The sequence below is a fragment of the Halyomorpha halys genome, unplaced genomic scaffold (assembly GCF_000696795.3).
Source record: "Halyomorpha halys isolate HHAL.00 unplaced genomic scaffold, Hhal_1.1 Scaffold733.1, whole genome shotgun sequence".
NCBI lineage: Eukaryota > Metazoa > Arthropoda > Insecta > Hemiptera > Pentatomidae > Halyomorpha > Halyomorpha halys.
In genome coordinates, this window is record NW_027108463.1 from 157,851 (window position 1) to 177,887 (window position 20,037).

Here is a 20,037-nt window from a genome sequence, read left to right on the forward strand (position 1 = left end):
TTTTTATTTTAGTATGTATGTGATCATTTATCAATATTACCTATTGCCCACAACTGTGTGGCAGATTGTAATATCTATCAATAAATAAATCTAATAATAAAAAAAAGTTTTTATAATCACGATATTCACATAATAACCACGCCCCTCCTTTTTTAGTTATTTTTTAAATGTTATTAAAATGTTATATTTTAATACACGATATCAAAATATCGAGAAATATATATTGTTAAAATAGGAAATATATGTTAATTCCTATGTAGCTAGCGGTAAATATATATATAAAAATCTATTTTATTATAAAATGCCAATCTAATTAGTACAAAATATATATTAAAAAATACTTAAACCCTCTTAATAGTAACTAATTGACAAAAACATGTAAATTAAATTAAATAACCCTTTGCGTACAGATCGAACTTGAAGTTTCATTACCAATCCTATCAAATTTTACCTTATGGCTTCATTTAAATAAATAATATATGCTGATGACAATTTACATACACAGATTGTATCGGAGGACTCGTAACAGAAACGCCCTCCAGCCTTTTCCAGCATGAGCGAACCGAAATGTTCAAACCACACATTCCTAGCGTAAAAAATACAAATGGAGAAGCAGCGATTGGGGTGTTTTAAATTCAATATATGAATTTCCATTTCACCCTGGCGTTTTTTCCCCTCCTTTTTACTCGTTCAATCCTTTTGTATTCATCAGGGGTTTTGTTTTCACAACGCTTTTCTTAATTTCCCGACCGGAACCGCACACGAAGGTAACGGTCCGTTTGATAATTCAATAACAGACAAACATCTGATGCGAAAGGGAAGTGATAGATAAGGTACTGATATTCCGGAATAGTTATCCAATCGGAATAAAATGTGAGGTATCCTTCGGAGATGATCTTGGCTCGTGATCATCTTAATTGGGATGGTTACGCCCGCATCTTCTACTTCAACGAGGTTCCTCTCATCTCGAATCGATATCGCCAATCAAAGACTCCTCCTTCCCCCTACTCTCAAGAAAGATTGCTAAACTTTAAAGCCTTTTTGCCGCGCCAATGAACAGGAAAAAAAATACATCAAACGCTTCATCATCCAGTAAAGACAAGATGTCATCCCCATACAAACTAAAATTAAAATATAGGCTTGAGAAATTGGATAAAAATAAGACAGATGGATTCGGACGACCTTTTCTTTTTTTTTGGTTATCCTATAGTTAACAAACTTACTCCAACTAGAGAGGTAGAATCGAGTTTTCATTCCGTGGGGCCCCGATGAAGAGATCCATAACCACATTACACCGAACGGTTAATGGAACAATCACTGTCTTGATTTTCTGAAGTGATACAAAATTCCAGTGATCTTAAAATATGATTAGTCCAACTGTACGATGAACTGTACAATTTTTCACGATCTTCATGCAGTATAAGTATAAAGGTCGAACGTTTGAAAATAGCAGTTCTTGGTTCAAAACGGATGAACTGCAATTCCAAACGAAAACTATATTATTTTAGTTTCGTTTTCTAATTCGCCACTAGTGTCGTTTGTTCGTTATTCGCTAAATAGAGAACTCCAACCCATCTCCCTTCGTTAAATAGCGAATGTAATTTACTGGTTTGTTTATACAACGAGTAACTGAAAGTTAGAAACTGATGATGGTATTTTAAAATCACAAACAGAATAATTGAGTGTAGATTTCCCATCGGCAATGTGAACACAAATTATTTTTCCTGTTATTTCATCATTAAACTATCGATGAAAGGTAATAATTTATTAATACAGGCTATAAATGTTATAAAATACGTGTTTACGTGTTACAATGAATCAATGCCAGTAAAAAATGGGAGGATAGAGTGTAGTGTCTTCAGTGGGTCCCTTGAAATCGTCTACACTTCAAGCAATTCATCTACATTTGGCATGGGGCGATTGGAGAAGAAAAAAGTGACCTTAAGAGAGAAAGAAATGTCAATTAATTACAAACTAGTTTAAATTGTAACTAATTATTTTCCTTCAGTGCAACGAAATAAAACCGCGTCAAAAGATATTCCATGAAACAATATACGAATCCTACGGATTGTTTGATGAACAAAGGCATCTATCGTGAACAGTCGACGGAAAGTTGGCATCATTTATCATTCCCCAAACGGCGAGTTAAATTAGTGCTCCACCATTTCATTGAAGCAATAAGCTTTCGGAATAGGAAAAAAAAAATTGCAGGCGTTTGAATTTTTTATCCCCGACGTAGCCGGTTCAAATAATCGATAGTGGGCGGATGTGGCATGCCCTCCTGGGATGAGAGCTTCTTGGAGGCCGATCAAAAAAACACATCCGGACCTGGCTGGGATAGTTGCTTCATTCAACTAACATAACCAGTCTAACAGGAGAAACATGAAAATGGTAAAATTCTAATAATAATTGAGCTATAAAAAAAAAATTAAACGATTTTACAAATGAATTTCCATCTTATATTTATTTTTTATATCAACAGTAAAATATATATATTTTTTATTTAAACTGTAAGTTCTTCCTCTTCGAATCATTTCTTTAGCAGATCGAAATTATCTTTTGTGCGTTGATTTCATGGCTGCTTAACTAAATAAAGAAATGCACAGTTCCGGGTTGGCTGGAGGAATAACTGTGATCAATTGAAACGATACACGGATTTAGTCAAATGAACGTTTCCCACAATTACAAAGGCCATGTAGTCCGCAACAGTTCCCGAAGATGTATCCTTTAAAAATTTTACAATACCGAAAGGGAAAACGAGCATAGCTCCTACAGTGTCGTCAGAATACAGCTTGCAATTTCGGCTTCCCGTTTTCAGCCACAACCTTCCTATAGAAGCTAGGGCGAGGAACAGCGCAATAACAGTTCTCTCGACAATCCCTGTGTTGCGACAGGCCAATTGCGACAAGGCCTGCCTGCTCTAGCTTGAAGATAAGAGCTACTGTCATGTGAGAGCCTCATTGCCACGTTACAGCTGCAAGCATTGATCCTGCAAAACCACATCTGGGGATGAGTCATGCCTCCTGCCTCTTCACAATGGAAGCCACTCAACTGGGGGAAGACTATCTGTCACCCGTACGTTTACCAAATGATTGTTCTTTCCATCGATCCTCAGTAGTATCGTCAAAATAAAATGATTGGATATCAATTAATAGAATATATGAGCCGTTGAATGCTTAAGTAGTGAGCGTCAAACTTGGAGTTTTGAAAGATTCAAAACTTTAGTGGAAGTTCTATTTTGGTAAGAAGTAATGGTTTTTCCTGTTATAACAACTGAGAGTCACAAGCATATCCAGCTATTTAAGCGGTAATTTATGAAATAATGATTTATTTTTGTTTAATGATAATCAATTTTGATGAAAACTAAAGAACTTAGGCGGGTTTTGCACTCAGCGGTTCTCCAAATTAATTAAACTCCGAAAACCTAATTTGAACTTTGAAAAAGAAATGATGGGTTAAAAAGATATTTTAATTTTTGTGGAAATCTTGAATTATTTTTTGTACACTTTTTTCCGTAATTGAATTTCAGAGTAACTAAATTATTGCTTGATGATATACTTTTTATACTACTTTTTTGTTTTTGTGAATTACGTTTTCATAAGAAAAACTACTTACAATATATTTTTATAATTAAGTTGAAATTTGATAGTGGATCAGCAGTACAAATACCTGAAACAAAAAAAAAAATTGATAGATAAAAAATATTTTTAAAAACTTTTGTGATGTTTAATTCTTGTTTGGACCTCCTATTAAAATGATCTTATTTAATCGAACATGTTTGTTTAGTGAACATAAATTATTAAGAAAAAAAAAAAAAGTATATCAACTAAAATGTATATGCCCTAAAGAAAAATTATTCATTTAAGAAAGATGGTAAACAAATTTGCGATGCATAAATCTTGGTTGAAGGCGATCTCTTTTAAGCAAATCTTTCTTAGTGAACTTAATTTCTTATCGGGAGACAACCGAGTATATCGACTAAAATATTTATCATTTAAGAAAAATGGTAAACAAAAACACGTAATTATTTCACTCACTGAAAAGAGACATACAAACATTTTTTCATCTCCCTCGTTTACTCACATGGTAATAACTCACATAAGAATGGAATGCCATATTGCACTGGTATATTATGAAATATATAAATTTATATAAATTATATATCATCAAGCATAAAAAACTGATACATTTTTTTCTAAGAATATTATTAAATAACCTGATAATACAAGTGCAATAAAAATTAAATATACCAAAAATAAAATAAAAAAGCAACACGTGAGTGGTGGAAGACATATTTTAACAATTATCACTTAAATCTAAAAACCTCTTTAATTCGTCAATTTTTGTAAATTATTTATTAAACTGAAAAATTATAATTATTGCATTGCAAAATAGTATGCAAACCATTTTAGGGATGGAAAAATAAATTTAGAGCATTTTACTTCACAATTACTTTAAATTAAACCTCTCACTTATACTAAATTGATTCTCCACAGAGTTAAACTTCATGACAAGTTATATTTATCATAACAACTCTATTAAAACCATCTGTTTTTCAAAATGAAGATCAATTGTCTTAAAACGGATATTATAATAACGGAAAAAAATTTAGGAAAAAAAAAATTCATGTTTAACAAGAGTTGTACTAGATTGATTATCCTTTTTTAGTCGGCTCTGTTTCTAAACAACTTTCATATCTTAGTATACTTATGCAATTTCAGTCGGTTTCTATTAAACACCTTACAATCAATTTCTTATATGTGCATATAATTAAAATAAACGTTAAAATGTACTAATGTACTAAGTTGTCAAAACAATTTTTTTTTTTTTAACTTAGTAGATATTTGTCTTAGGGAGTTTCATTGTTTTTCATCTACAGTCTAAAAAGAATTCTTAACTGACTGCAATACAATATTACTGAAATATAAATTTAAAAAAAAAATTAAAACTTAGTCGAAAAATAAATTCAAAAAATATAAACTTCAGATTTAGATTTGAGAAAAAGGAAGTTCGACGAAATTGAAACAATGGAGAATATTGAAAAACGATGCAAAAAACCCAAAGAAATATCATATAATAAAAAAATACAATTACAGTCCTAAGGAGGGTTTAAAACTTTAACTCAGCATTGGTGGGGCTGTTCAATATTTGTTCTAGGGCTAAAATCAACCCCCGAACCCCAGAGCAAAAAAAAGTTCATATTTCTCTTATACTTGGAGGGAGGGGGATTGCGATATTCAGTTAGATTGAAAGAGGAAGAAATACAAAATATTATAAGAGAAAGTTTCCAATTCAATAAAACCGCAGGTTTTCTAAAATACTGAGAACATATCATTTTATTATTCTGAAATAGCTAAACACTGCAGACCAGAACATTATTGCTTTAAAATAATTGTTAAAAATATAATGTTTTGTTATCAAATGTTTACACTTTCATTCAATTCACTAATTAATACAATCGAGTTAATGTTTTTAGTTAAAAATACTGAAATAATTAATTGTGAAAAAAAATAACATCTTACCTTCCCACTTTTATAAAATGCTTAAATCTCTTATGCCTTAATGTAAAAAATTAAAAACACAATAGTTCTTAATAAATATATTTTCTCTTATAAGAAGTTTTGGGGGTAACGTTTCTTATTCTCTCCCTTCAACTTTTAATTATAGGGTGCGTCAACATTTTTTAAATATATAACAAAATTTAAAACTAAAACATTATGTAATTATGATCAATAAATATAATAGAATAGCCGAGTTTAGTTTTAAAAAAATCACTGTTTCATAAACTATTATAACAATAAATTTGTTTTTATAATTTTAATTATTATTATTTTATGTAGTATTTATAAGTTATTTTGGCATAAATTTTTATGAAATACATTATTTAGGAAGAAATATCAATATTTTTAATCAAAACAATTTTACAAAGTTTATTTTTATGATTTTAATTATTATCGTATTTTAACAACATTATTGTGTTGTATTTTAAAATTTATTTACATAGCTTATTTCTGAAATATATTATGGATAAATGTTAATAATAGTTATCTTAACAAATGTTTATGAAATTTGTTAGATTAGTTGAATAAATACGCACTCAATATAATTTATAATGAATAGGAAAATATATTATCGTAGAAAAAACCTGGGAGATAGCTGGTCTGCTAAACCTTCTGGATATATAGAATACTTAAAATGGTAAATTTGTAAAAAATTGTAAATATTTTGTAATTTTTTTAAAAACTAACGAATGGTTTAATGTAATGTTGCATGTTACGATAACATTTACTATTCATTCAGAAGGTAGACGGCATGGCAACACTGATGAGTGTGTAGAGGGTATTATGTGAAGAATTATTGAAGAGCCGAACCCACTTCCTCGCTGGCACACACACACTCACACAGGCTCTCTACACCAGCTGAGATAAACAATACAACGCCATGTTGGGCGAGGCATGACAACATGCCTCCACGTCTAAATATACAAAACGGACAAGAAAAAAATTTCTGAGGAACACTCCAAACTGGAAATAACAGATTGCATTTTTATACTACTTAAAAGAAGCCGATAATAGATCTTTCCATAACTGATAATGTTGTCTACATAGTGATGAAAAAAACTTATATAATATATAAGACTAATATTTAAATATTGAAAACTATATTTTAAAATAATCTACATGGTTATCGTTTACTAGTGTGGTCTGAAAAACTAATAAAAAGTTTTCAAAAGTATCTCGTGGTTTTTCGTCTAAATAAAAATTTTGTAAATTATAAAATTTCGTTTCAAATTTTGGCCATACAAGACTGGGAAAGCTAAAGAGAATTCTCACTTTAAAATGACTCTCGAATGTTATTGAAAAATAATTGAAGAAGTTTAAAAACTAGAAATATAGCATATTTACAATAAACTGAAAGATACAAAAAAAAATTGAAATCTCAAAACGATACAAATATCATAGTCTCGTCAATTTCGTCGAAATCAGAAAAAAATTTATCGGGTCTGCAAATTTTAGTTCAGAGGTATATAAGCTATTAAGCTTATATGTTGTTATGTTAAGTTTTTACGACATATCATAACACATATAAGTTTCTACAATAATTTTCCTAAATAGGGACAGAGAATAATTAAGATTTGCCATACGCTGGTTCGTAAAGCGCTCCATGGACCCGCTCAACTCTTAAAATATTATTACCAGGAACTAGCTAGGAGATAAATAAAGCATACAGAGTAATGACCAGCACCCAAAACCGTTCAAGGCCACTTCAGAAACAAAGATTGTTAATTTTTATCATCTTTTATTATACCAATATCACACTTAGCGCATTCTTATCAATAGTAAAATGTACAAGTATCAGATTCCAATAGTTAGGTATATGGTATTGTTATATTAGTACAGTATGTAAATATAGGAGATATACCAGAAAGCAAGGAAAAATTAAAACAAACTTTTTTTTTTACAATTTTAATCTAGACGCCACGTAAAGGGTTTCTCTTCGGAAACACGCAGGTGAGGCATACAGAAACGACCTCTTTTTCAATTACCACAATCTGCATACGACGTGACCATACTCCCAAGTTCATTAATGCATTCAAATCAAGGAGAGCATTGGCGAAACATTTTTCGTACAATTACATCTATTCAAGGTTTGTTCGTTCGAAAGGTCAGCAGATGATACAATTTTAAATCTTAATGACGATTCGCCTGGTGGATTTTTAATTATATTTTAGACATTTCTATGGAAATAGAAAAGGTTAAGCCAACTGTTGATTAAATAGGGTCTACTTTTTCTTCTGTTTTACTGAATACTACTCCAGATCGCTTGTTTGGGAGAACAGCAGTCGAGTTTCCAATTGGTTTTAGATAAAGGAGAAGGGGAACTCTTTTTCTAAGAGAGGTCATTGATACGGATTGAGATAGATTGATTAGAGATCGAGCCGACTCATCAAGAGCACTCCAAAACTTCAAAAGGACTTGGTCGAGATTGGATGGAGAATGCAGAGGTGTTATTGAAAGGAATATCTAAGCAGAAAAGCAGAAGCAATAACGATAAAGCCTTATCAAGCAATAATGGCTTATCAGAAACAATAAAATTCTATTCTTCGATAACGTGGTCCAACCATTAAAGATTAAAAGGGTGTTTTCATGGAATAATTTTTTTTTTTTTTTTTTTTGACGATTCTATAATTTTTAAGAAATTACCTTTGGCTTATAAACTATTCATTTTTCGATGATAAAAATTCCAAGATAATATTTCCTACAATTGAGTAGCTCCTTGCCAGTGCACGGCTATTTAGATATTTAAGTTCAAAAAGAGTGTAGGGGGAGGCAAAAAGGATCAGGAGTGCCGTACTTTGTAAGGAAGTACTGTTACTAGACCAACGGTTGTGCAAGGAGGTGATTTGGTCAGATTTATACCTAACACAGGGTAACCACTTTATGAGGCTAGGTGGACCCGAACCCACAGGGCTGACTCAACAGCTACAGGTAACAGATAATAATTTTCTGCCACGGCCGGCCAGGTCCTTGGAGTTAGTAATCCATTGCCTTGCGAAATAGCTAACCACTCCCACAAAAAAATTTATATGATTTTTTTCTTGGGAAAATTCTTTCTACACTGTACTATTTATATCGAACCTCCTTATTAATACAAGATTTATTTTAACAAATTTCACTAAGAAACTAGAGAAATTCAAGTGCAATAGGCCGGATATTCTGGGGGATGGATTTTAGGGATGACCTTAAGCTACTATTGGACAGTTTGCTCAACATGGCATGGATCGAGGTTCTGGCGCCGAAAGGGATGTTCACACAATGTGGCTAATTCCCCCAAGGTATCAAACTCCCACTCCCCCTCACCAACTCCACGGATCAGCAGCCTACTTAATGGCTAGATCAATAATCAGATAATGAAGATTCATTCGACATTGAAACAACTTTTATTTGTATATACTATAACATGATATACTAAGAAAGAAACTGCCCTTTCAACTGTACGAAATTGAAGCTTATTAAATGAAGAAGTTGAACAGAAGATTGCCAACAGCCCAACAGAAGATTGCGAAAAACACTAAAAGGTAATGCGAGATTTAAAAAATAAATTAATGAATTAAACCTTTCGTTATTGGTACGTCCACTGGCTCCTTATGACAATATCAAATAAAAATGTTTCCAATAAAACATAATTTTTTTTTAATAGGATACGATTAGGGATGGTAATGAATCAATAAATTTTTGCACGCACAATTTTTGTCAACAATCTTTGATTTTAATTTGAAAGAAATAAGAGTGTAAATGTGACTGGTGATAATTTTATTTATTTATTTTTTCATGTACATAGTTTGATTATGCTTATTTTCTTTATCCTTCTGTTTGTATATATTTAGAGAGACTTTATTTATGTTTTATGTAATTTTTTTGTCATTTATTTATTTATTTTTATTCTTGTTATGTTATTTTAGTATGAATGTAATCAGTTATCACTATTGCTTATTGCCCAACAATGTTGTGGCAGATTGTAATATTTATCAATAAATAGAAAAACATTTTAGAGAAATAGCTCGTTCCCCGGTGACTAAAAATAACAGGCGTGTTGAGGCTTAAAAAATGACAATTTTAAAGTTACTAATATACAATTGACCTTTTTAAATAAAAATAAAAAAATCACATTTATAAACTAAACTAATATAAACTCAAATTAACAGTGATTAATAACAAATGATGGAATTTCTAATTAGTAAATACAATAACAAATTAAAAAATACAGTTTTAAGCAAAAAATAGATAAATTAATCTGGTTAATCTTCAATGAATGTCAGAAGCAGATGAATTAGCAAATAATATACTTAATGTCCTAAACGTTTTAATTATAAACCGAATTGCACTAATTACTTTCAGGGCTCAAATAATTAATTTTGGAAACCCATGTGAGCTTATTTAACAGGCTCGCTTAATAATTCTCAACTTAACGTAATTATTTGGCTCCCTCTACCTCGGCTCCCTTGTGTATCACTTTCCCTCTCAGTCACTCCCTCTTTCTCCCCCCCTCTCACTCTCTAATATATATATATATGTATATATATATATTTATATATTTATTTATTTATTTATTTAAAGAGGTCTTAGCAGCCTACTCATGAGGGAAACAAAAGAGTTCATATAATCTGATTTTCCAGGAAATTGTTATTTTGGTTTTATCTCGTATTTTTCTTCAAAGCGATCACCCAAAAAATATTCAACGTAGTAAACCTTCAATAACACCATCGTAAAGTAGATAAAATTCCCAATAAGAAATAAACTTCGTTTTAACTAACTTCATCGTAAGTGGATTACCAAAAGTTGTATTTATTTTTTTTTTATATCAATCATTACTAATCAATCTTTTTCTCAGCACTCCGTTGGGCTGAATATAACTCACTTCTAATATCTAATATTTAATAATCTAACAAGCATCAATTTTAGTCAAGATTTCTTAGGGCTTGATATAGATTTAACTCAAGATTAGAAAAAAGGTATAGTGTGTTATATTGTTTTTTGTAATACGTCAATTCGTTTATCCAAGACGTGATAGTAGACAAAAGCAAGCATAAAAGGTCCTACAGAATTTCATTTGTTGCATCCATATGTAATATTTTATTTTAAATATTTTTTATAAACAAAAAATGAAATTGAGTAATATGTAATTACGAGTATTTTTGCTGAAGAACTTGAATTTTCTGTAACAAATTTTTTTTAACTGGAGGCGAATTTCAGCTATTTCAAAAGCAGATCACAACTTCATTGAAATGTACTAAAATGTATACATGTATATTATATATACATATATATCTTTACCATTAACCAATAATCTTATGGCTATTACTTCTCAAATAAATCTAAACTAAGTGAGGAAATCAACGCAGCTTTCACAACATGGGTTACGGCAAGACTCAGTAATGTGTCTTACTTAACTCTAATAGAACTGCCAACAATGTTTCAATGTTTCGTGCAATTAGGGCCATAATGCCTTGACCCGGTTAGAGTTTGATAACGTATTAAACTTTATTAATAGATAATAATTAATAACCGTGAAAAGATATGGATGTTATACTCAGATCGGGGATTGTCGTAGTTCAATGTTCCAAGGGTTCTTTTTGAAAGATTCGCAATTAATTCTCAAACAGGTTTCGCTATTAAGGCGTACAGGTCCTAATAAAAGTTTATTAATTACTGTAAGTAAATGACTCAAACGATGTCATTACCAATTGAATCGAGAATAGAACTGTACGTAAAACGTATGCAACTAACTGTGCAGGGGGACATCGTTAAAGGAGTCATACTTCCCAATAATTTGTAAATTTAGAACAGTTGAAAAATTTGAAAACCTACAAAATACTTTAAATTGTGAAAATAGTTGTAAAACATCATTTAAAGAGGTTAATGTACTCAAAATAACTCATGAACGCATTTTGGAGAGGTCAATTTAGCAATAGGGTAATTCAGGGGATACTCCCCAGATCTCTGGTTGAGAAATTCGGTAAAATATTAGAGGAGTTCTGAATTCCCAGTAATATATATACGACATAAAGAATGTTTAACAATAATTTCTAACATCAAGGTTTAGTGCTTCAGGATTCCAATGCCTTAATTTTATCAAGACGATAGTTTGAAGTTTTCAAGTCACGCCTTAGATAGGCCTTAGATAATACTGATGAAGGAAACTCATTGAAAAATAGATCTTTTTTTTTTTTTTTTATAAAAAAGCTTTTAAAATATAATGAAGTGTTGAGCTATGCGCCTTCCCTCTAGCACTGCCTAATTTGTTTGTATAATGAAATATTTTATAGTTCAAGTTCAATTTTAAACTAATATGCCGGCGAAACATCATCTTAAAAAATTATTTCGATTTATTTTTTTCAGAACTAACTCTGAAACTTTCTCCTCTCTTCCCCCTGGCTTTGCTTAAGTCCCCTGAGACATGGTTCGGTTATAGAGATTGCACCGTAAATTCGGTAACTGAGTGTTAGAGAGGGGAAGGGGCGGGAATGAGAATCTTAAGAGAGCATATAAATACTTTATGGCAAAATGGTCTTTCAATTATTAACGGAATAAAATTTTATGATAAAAAGGAGTTGGTTATTTCATGCTGAGCCCGAAAGACGTTTCCTCATTCTATGGTACAATATTTTAAAGCAGTATTCCGATTGAAAATTAAACAAGTAGTACAAATACTCTGACATTATGAAATATATGTTGACAGTACTTTCGATGTATACGGAACGTTAGATGCCCGTGAATAAAATTTTCGAATAGACTTTATCATCCGAACTAGAGGACACAGAAAGGTTTCCTTGATTTTATTATTTTTTTTTTCTGTTTTGAGTTTTTAGAAAATATAAGAGATATTACACAGGGAAACCTTACTATATAGAAACTATTTGTACTAGTCTTTGATAGTGCTGATGAATAAACACGAAAGTGTTGAATATTTTTAGTTTTTCTCACACTTCATATGAATGTCATATTGTAATTAATTATTCAATAATTAATAAAGTGTTATTGAATTCCCGAATATTTAAATAAGGTCATGTACAAAACTAATTTCTGAAAATTTCATCTTCATTTTAGAACATTATTAGGACAAAAAAATGTTTCCTCATAGTCGAGGATTGGACTTCATAAGGAATTTAAAAACCATTTAAAGATAATAGGACAAAGAAAGATTACTTGGTTAAATCAACATTGATGTCTCAGCGTAATGAAACTTTAATTTCACCATTCTATTTAATTTCTTAATTTATATAAACTATCTTCTAATTCAAATATCTTTAATAAAACTTTAATCACTTCCTCAGAAGGAAGAATTAAGGACAGTTCTATCAGTTTAAATAACTTTATGACACCACTTAAAGAGTAATTTATTATGTTATTAAGAAAAAATAAAAGTAGAAAACACATTAAATAAAAAATATTGATAAGTCATACAGCACATAATAGAGATAAAATTAAAAACACCCTCTTTTTTTTACTCGGCTTCCAGATATGATCGTCCAATGATACTGAGTCCGAAAAAGGTAAGAGATAAAGATAAAGAGGGGGGTGGGATACTACTCATGATCCAAAAGGTAAAATAAGGACAACTTTTTTTTCACTTCAAAGAAGACATTTTATTTTTTAATTATGAAAACTGAGCTCTCGATGTTTTATCAATACATTTTAATACATAATAAATTTAATATTTAAGCTATAATTTAAATATAAAAGAAAAAAAAGTAGAAGTATACCACAGGTTCAGCTAATAGAATATGTTTAAAAAAATTATTATAATTTATTTAATCGTGATGCTTTTACTCCATCCTGATTCGCTTCCTTCTTTGTTCTTTTATATTTAATTATAACAGTAAAATGTATTGAAAAAACATTAAAGCATTGAGAGCTAGGTTTTAATAATAATAATTAATAAAATATCATTAATACCCCGTTTCAAGAGAAAAAGTCCTTTTTTTTACCCTTTGATCATGAATTGTATCCCTATTCCACTCTCTCTTTGTTCTATAGTAAAAATCATAAAAAAAAAAAATAAAAAAAATTTGTTTATCGTAAATTAAAGCAGATCAGTTCTGATTGATAACTAAGAAATCATATTTGGTACTTATAAATTTAAAAAATAGTTTCCTCGGTATCTAAATCAGAAATTCTTGAAATTTGGAGCCAAAGTTTTCTGGATAAGTTATGCTAATAATGAATAAATATAAGTTAACAGATAGAAATTGGTCAAACATATCTATTAAAAGTATAGGCAGGATATATTATGAGAAAAATGTTGTACTTAAACAATATATCAAAATTTTGAATTGGGTCATCACTAAAATTAATGATCGCGTCCTCTTGGTACTGGTGAAGTTCGATCGCGTAATTCCCGGGGTAAAAGTCTATTATATTTTCTGAGAATTTCCTGGGTTACTGTGCAATCTTCAGAAGGTAGAGGACATTTTAGGCAATACAGAAACAGAAACAGAAATAGGAAATGAAGTAGTAAAGAATGTAATATACATACATTTAAAATTTAAGGAGTTGCAATTTGTCTAAAAACTTATACTTATTAAGTCCAACTAATACTTGGAATTTCATACTTTATCTTAAACTAAGAAGTTTTGAAAAGGTAATAATTTTAAAAAGCTCAGTCCTTAAATATTAAATATGTTTCGCCTATTTTAATATCAGAATCTTTTGGGCGATTTCTTATATATATATATATATATGACAAAAAATAAATAAAAAAAGCAGAACTTTTTAAAATTTAATACTGTTTCTTTACCTCTTTCTGTAGCAAGAATGAGGTACTCCACAAGTCTAACATATACAAATTAACCAAACATAAGTTTATTGTAAATAAATATGAGTATGAGTTAAATTTAAAAATATGCAATAAGAAATAATAAACCAAATGCCATTAATATTTTAATTTTATACTAATAGTTATTTAAATAACAACAATAATGTTAATTGATTTGTAAAAATTCATAACACAGTGGCCCTAATTTTTACAGACTATATATAACTAAAATCAAATTTCTTTTAATTTTGGCTGAGTTATTTAATAAGTAACAATTTACTTAGTAATTTCAGTTACTTAATAAAAAAAAAAAAAAAATGAAAAAATAAGAAAATCAGTCGCTTACCCCACTCTGTTTCCAGAGGGAGTACTCCGCTATAATTCAAACAAGAATTCAACCCCATTGCAACACCTAGTAAATTTGATGGTTGAAGTCTTGAAAATAAAATGTTTAATTTTTAACTAATCTATTCTGTATATTGTAGTATGTAAAACTAATAAAGTCTGAATTAGATTGCTTTGAACAATTATAGACCATGAAATAATTTTCTCTAATGTTTCAACACAAGCAACATCCATCCGAACGTATTTAAAATAAAAAATAATTATATTATTTATTTCTATCAAAATAATTCATTTATATGTTCATATTACCTTGTTTAGATAGCATATCCACCGTTGATTATCTTGAACGAGAACTGACTAATAAACAGATATCACTCACTATGTTTTCCGGATGAGGAGAAGGGAACTTACCCAGAGGTGAGAGAGGCGACGACTGGCCTAGGTCGCGGCGATGTACTGAGTCGTCGGGAAACCCGGAGCAACTGGCCCCCGTTGAGCGGAACATCTGTCGTTCGTACGGCATCTGCCCGTCCCGTCGCCCTACCTACATCTGCCGTCCCGACGCCCTCCCGTGAAATTAATTGTACACATTGCCATAGCTATTCAATGGCCACCCGCCAGTTGCTTTATCATTAACATCGTTCAAGTGACAAAAAAAAGAAAAAAAAAAAAAAGAATAGCAAATAAAATCAAGCGCTGAAACATGTAAAAAACGAATGTATTGTTACTAAACTTCGAAACTTCACTATGTATTACAGTCGTATATTCTTCGAATTGCATCAATCTATGTTCTGCTTGATGGAAACGCTTTGAGTCGGGACACAGATGCAGGATCGTGTTAAGCCAAAACTGTGGCCATGGTGAAAACAGAATGACTTCAATTTCTGACAAAAAAATAAAAATAAAGGCTGTAAATATAATTAATAAAATAAATAATCGGGCGTCCGTCCCACCCTATTTAACAGAATCTGTCTTTAATATAGTAATATGAGTGTTTATTAAATAAATGTGTCTACTTTTTAAGATAGTTCTAAGAAATATAGTGAACCGAACTACAAATTAATATATATATTAACATAATAACATAAAAACATTTCCAACTTAGCATAGCAACAATGAAAAGCTAAATTTGTATCAGAATTACTTCAGCCATTAATATTTCTCTTGACAACTCATTATTAAACACTAAATTACTTTCAAATATGTTAATTAGTTGTTTTTTCCTTCATGCATGCGGTCATGTTTTGCAGCCGTAATGAACAATAGTAGCTATAACACAGTTTTAAATACTTATTTTTGAATTTATGAGAATTACATAGTAACAGAGTACGTAAAATTACAAATGTTCCCTGCATTTAACTACACTTTATTTCATTGGAATATTTTTTTAGTTTCTATAGCCAAAAACAATGATAACTAAAACGTTTCTTCTCAACTACTTTTGGCTATGCAGGAACCTTTTAAAGCCAAACTGGTGTAATTCTACTTTTTTATAAAGTCTGAGTTAATGCTATGAATGAATTCTGAATAGGAAAATAATGGAGTAACTCCTAACTTATATAGCAGAATATAATTGCACAGATAGAAGTATCGTTGATTTCGATTAAAATATTTTTTTTTGGGCACTCAATTTTTAAATTGTTTTGCGGTTTTGTTTCCAACCACTTCAAATGAGAAAGAGATAAAAGGAACACCCTAAAACTGCTTTATTAAATATTTCGAGTTTGGAAAATATTATTTAGTTTTTTTAGAGGTATACCAAAGGAAATGCACAACACATAATATATAATTTTTGATCTAATAAATGCTAAAATTGTTTAAAATTATTAAGAAACAAAGGCGCATAATTGTTTATATCTTACATCTAAAGAGCTGACAAAAGCAATATATATGAGCTAAAACAATTAATTTTGAACAAATAGTGTGTGGGAAAATTTTTTTTGGTAGCGTGTTGGAATTATTAACACAGTTCTAATAAAGTTCTAAAACAGTCTTTATAATTTGTATGTACGTAGTTTCATTCATTTGATTTTTTAATTATTTATTTATTTTTTTTTTTTTTTAAGCAACGCACTAGACCGCAGCGTTTGCTATAATAGAATAAACAGCCAGCCAGCCTCGAAAACATTTCGAGACAAGTTAAGCTGTAAAGAATGGATTTGCCCGGGTATCACCGAATCATAGTGACCTCCACTTCAAGAATTAGTTACCCTTCGTTAAAACAACCCGTTCGCAGTTTTCTAAAAATTTGAAGGACATTTCGGCGATAATGGATTGGTAAATTGAAACGGAAAAATATTACAGTACCAATTTGATGAAATTGAACGGACTTCATAAGCGATAAATTAATCACCCGAGGTATCAGATGAAACAAAAAAAAAATTATAACAACACCTTCCGCTTTCCCTGAATGTTAATTATGGAATGTGCAAATTAAGAGATTCCTAAAATTTCATCTGGTAATGAATAACGATTTTTAGGGTGTTAAGCGATGAAGGCGTTAGATACCTCGTTATTTCCGACTGATTAAACAAATTAAGCTGTTTAATTAGGGCTACATCACGGATGAAGGGAGAAAAAAAGGGGACATATTTTATACTTCGAAACCTCCCTTGTTTTGATTACATGCATTTATGCATGTGTATATGAATCATAATCCTATGTAATATTTCCACAACCCATGCTAATTAAATTGATATTTCATATTTAAATTATGCTAACAAGAGGAGGCTAAGCACGTGGAATATCTGATTTCAATAAAACTTTTTTTTGGTGATAATAGGTTGAAAAATGTTATACACGTGTCCAAGGGTTCTTGTCAATGCGCCCTAGAAGCCGAAAATATTTTAAATAATTTTAGACATTTTTTATATTATTGTATGCCACCTTTGTTCTAAAAATTTGTGTCCAGAAGTTTATCAAGGGTCTAAAATCCAATATAAACTTAATTTCTTCATAAAAAAAAACATTTTTCTCTTTCTAGGTTGGTCGGTTCTAAAATAATTTAATACTGTGCTATTATAGTGAGGTAAAAATATACCAATTAATTTTTTTTCTCAAATGAAGAATAACAAAAAAATACAATGAATCGTATTAATTGAGTTAAAAAATATTCAACATCACAAAAACCGGTCCCTATATAGTAGACTGAAAAAATTTTCTTTAAGAAAAAGCAAATCAGATTAGGTTTTTGGAGTCCTCAGAAAACCGAAAACACGAATTTTCACAAAAAAAATAAAAAATACTTTTTATCTGCCGCATTCTGCAACATCGTTCGGCAGAAATTTTTGTGCTGGGTTAGACTATTGAAACAATTCGGATCGACTGAGGTTGCGAAGTGGACCAGATAATATTTAGTGTATTTCATGTAAATTCATATTCCAGAGTTTTTCAAAAGACGTTAAAACCCAATCCATCATGATTTCTCATAAACAGAAAGTTTTTGGTCTGCTTTAAGAGAAGCGACTTCTGGTTTTTGTGGTATTCTGTACACTCTGTACACACTCATTTAATAAAATTAACTGCCGTTTATACTTATTCTACACAAAAAAAACAAACAAATCGATTGATATATAATAACCATTAAATACATACAGAGCAAAGTCAATATTTTATTTCAACAACATGAATTGAAAATTAAATCATGAAATTGACAATATCGCGTTGACTGACGCGTGAAATTGACTACCTTCAAAGGAATTTGTAAAATATATAAATACAATTTAATAAATAGGACATGATGTGATGATATGAAACAATTATACAATTCAAACATGTCGAACAGAGGTCAAACAAAATCTAAACAATAAATATTTATTTTCACTTTTGATTAAACTCGGTACATCAATATACAATTCAATGTTATTTTAAATCTACAAGGTATGATTAAAAGATCTTTTAGATTAAATTTTATTAGATTAGATTAAATACTTTAACCACGATTAAACGCAGAATTTTGAAAAAAATCTTCCTCTGAAGTATCTTTTATTTTGTTTATTTAAAATAATTATCTGTCTCTGATTGTAAGTAGTACTAAAACATGGAAAAAATATTTTTCGATGTTAGATATAAAGTAACGGAAATAAGAGTGGACTATAATGTAAAGTGGCGAAGCTAAAGATTTAAGAAATATTTACATTGGAAATAGGTGATAAAAAGTAGTAATAGAAAAAAAACTTAGCTCAAATAGAAATTTAAATACAACAAACTGGGGGCGCATGCGTACCGTTCAGGTAGTCTAAGGTTTTCGTGTTTCCATGGTTACGACAGCTAGCTTTTTACTTTTACTTAACCTGTACATGGGAATATATTAAAGGGGAGTTTTCCTGTTGTAAATGAGAAAGAAATTGCTGTTGAAAAGATCAGGATTAATTTTAAGTCAAAGTCGGGAGGTAAGAGAAAGTTGTGATACACGCAAAATGGTTTCCAACTATCCCATTATCGTTATTATATTTTGAAATAAACAGCTTTGTCTGGAATAATTGGAAATCGAAATTATAGCTGATCGAACCTGGACGACAATCGATTATTCATTAAACCGGCCTGAAATATATACTATTCTATGAACAGAACTATCACAACTGACAATTCTTGGAGAAATAACTTCAACAATGTCCAGATGTTTTCTATGCTAACGGTCAACTTAAGCCTAGCGTTACCACCTTCACCGGAACCAGATGTTGCTCGGGTTGAAGGAAAAAAAAACACGTTAATAAAGAGAAAAAACTATTTCTAATATTCACAGCCTTGCTGCTCATCTGTGGTCGCTACAATTTTTATGAGTAATCATTTATAACTGTCATGACCCTTTTCGATAACCTATAACCTCTAAGATAGTTATGGTTATCAGCTACTAATTCTGTCATTGCTACTTATCACCGATTTATTAGCTTTATCCATGACTAAGATAAATTTTATCACGCAATAAAAATATATTTATTGATCGTTACACTTTATTTTATGTATGAAAGGATAATATATCCTGTATGCGATAGAAAAATGTTATTGTTATTCAAAATTAAAATGTTCGGAAGATGTTATGATCGTAAAAGAAGAATGAAATTCAAATATTACTAAATTTTTTGTCTGACGGCGTTTGTCCATACTAAAATATTTTGAGGAAGTTTTAAGGGAAATATCAGAAGTATATAATATTGAAAATTATTTGAAAAATTAAACTACTTATTCAAGAAATCTTAAAAAAAAGGCAAACACAAACTTTTAAGGCAGAATTAAGTTTTAAGATTTTCGTGGTAGCATACTAAAATGAAATAACACAAAAAATAAATACGTTGGTTTCAAATAACGTGAATTTACGTATATACTATATACAACAAGTTGAAAGGTAACAGAACAAGAAAAAAAAACAACATATAT

At 30.1% G+C, this 20,037-nt stretch overlaps 1 protein-coding gene across 7 annotated transcripts in view; it reads right to left on the reverse strand.

The window, feature by feature from the left end:
* Nucleotides 1–20,037, reverse strand: part of LOC106685763 (brain tumor protein) — a 185,808-nt gene that overhangs the window by 70,656 nt on the left and 95,115 nt on the right. Inside the window, exon 1 of one of the 7 annotated variants that reach the window (XM_014428664.3) lies at nt 14,971–15,094. The exons of 5 other annotated variants lie outside the window; for them this stretch is intronic. The gene's annotated coding sequence lies outside the window, so the exon portion shown is untranslated. Of the gene's footprint in view, nt 1–3,615; nt 3,644–14,970; nt 15,095–20,037 lie in introns of those variants that run through there. One more of the 7 variants, XM_067046784.1, reaches the window with a different exon arrangement.